We start from the raw sequence: 1,787 nt of genomic DNA on the forward strand, positions 1-1,787 counted from the left end.
GGGTGGAACCCGTAACTAAAGAAGAAAGGAGATTGTCCCGTAGAGCGATTGACAGCGTTATTCATCGCGAATTCTGCAGCCGAAAGATAGGTATCCCAAACGCGCGGGTTGTTGCCAGCGTAGGTTCGCAGCATATCACCCTAAAGTGCGATTCATCCGCTCAGTCTGACCGTCAGTTTGTGGGTGGTAAGCAGTAGAAAGGCTGACTCGGAAATTCGCCAAAGTGCCAAGGGCTCCCCAAAACTTGGCACCAAACTGAGGTCCTCTATCAGAGATAATCGATTTGGGAACACCATGTAAACGCACCACGTTATCAAAGAACAGTCGAGCGGTTTGCTCCGAGGTGACTGCTGTGGTGGTCGGTACCAAATGTACCATCTTGGTCAAGCGGTCAACAATGACGAGGACAGCATCGTATCCCCCCTCAGAAAGAGGAAGTCCAACGACGTAGCTGGAACCTTGACGACTGCATGCTACAATCCAGGTACGGCATGCAGTGGGCCGGTGACACTCAAGAAATCCTGCATACACTTCCTTAATCTTAGATGCCATAGTGCTTTCATTTTGTTGTAAATACAGATTTATACCGATTAGTACTGCGCTTGACATTGAGCATCTAACAACGACTCACTGCCAACACAAAGCGTTGACTACAGGTGTTTATGCCATTAGACCTCATTTAAGTGAGCGGGGACAGGAGCTTGCCACAAAGCTGAAGATTGAGAACAAGCTTCTTCTCTGTGAGGGCGCCCTTAGGGCACCCTGTCCAGTCTGCTAAGCTCTCTCACTGACGATGGAGACAATGAAATCTTCCAATGTGATTGGGAGGCACAGGAGCAGACCAACCTTTTCAAGCTGCTCGGGCTGGGTGAGTCACGGGACTGTGTTGACCAGGTCCACATTGGCGGCGGCCACACCATGACTCTGCACTCATCGTCACAGAACTTTGTTACCTGGTTCTATGTTATTCTGACATCTACGCTAGCTATTCACCGGCATCAAGGGTTGCAGTCCGATGCTGCTGCACAAGCATGATAACTAATGTAATGTTTTATTGTACTTTGCCCCTCTATTTGTTTTCAATGCAGATGTATTTTAGCTATGAGTGTCGAGGAGGCAGAGCAGTGTCTTGAAGCTGTTTCAAGCAGCAGCCGGATCCCATGACCAATGGATGTCAAGCGCTGGACCAGATCACCTAGCAGCAGATCAGAAAGTGAGTTCCTGTCAAAGTTTGTGTTGGTTTCATGTCAGGGTTACAAATAGGTTGGTTGGGTGCTCACCAAGAATTGCATGGTTTTGCGACATCGTGTTAATTATGTGCTTCAGTATAGCAACCTGTCCATTTTTACTCCACTAAGCCTATATGTCTATAACTAACTGACTGACACATGTCCCGCTGCTGTTGCAGTCAACCACCTTGGACATGGTGAAGCAGTGGGCCACAGATGTGGGCGGTGGAGATTGCAACAGCCATGATGACAGCAAAGGCCGCCTCAAAGCGCAGCAGTTCTGCGCCTGATGTCGTCTTGACCTAAGCGGATCTCCCCTTCATGGAAACAAAGGCGAAGGGGAAGGGGGGCAAGAAACGACGGTGGTAATGGATGCACGTTTATTTTGGGACGAATGCACATGTAATGTGATGAACAGCTGCATTGTCTTCTTTTGTGGAGGTGCCTTTTCTTAGGGCTGAAAGCACGTTCGTATCACATGATCATGATCAGCCGTGTCTTGAGACGGCTTGGCTTATAAGCAAATCCATCTCAAGACACGGCTGATCACGTGATAAG

This window comes from Volvox carteri, assembly GCF_000143455.1.
Source record: "Volvox carteri f. nagariensis unplaced genomic scaffold VOLCAscaffold_77, whole genome shotgun sequence".
In the NCBI taxonomy this organism is placed as follows: Eukaryota; Viridiplantae; Chlorophyta; class Chlorophyceae; order Chlamydomonadales; family Volvocaceae; genus Volvox; species Volvox carteri.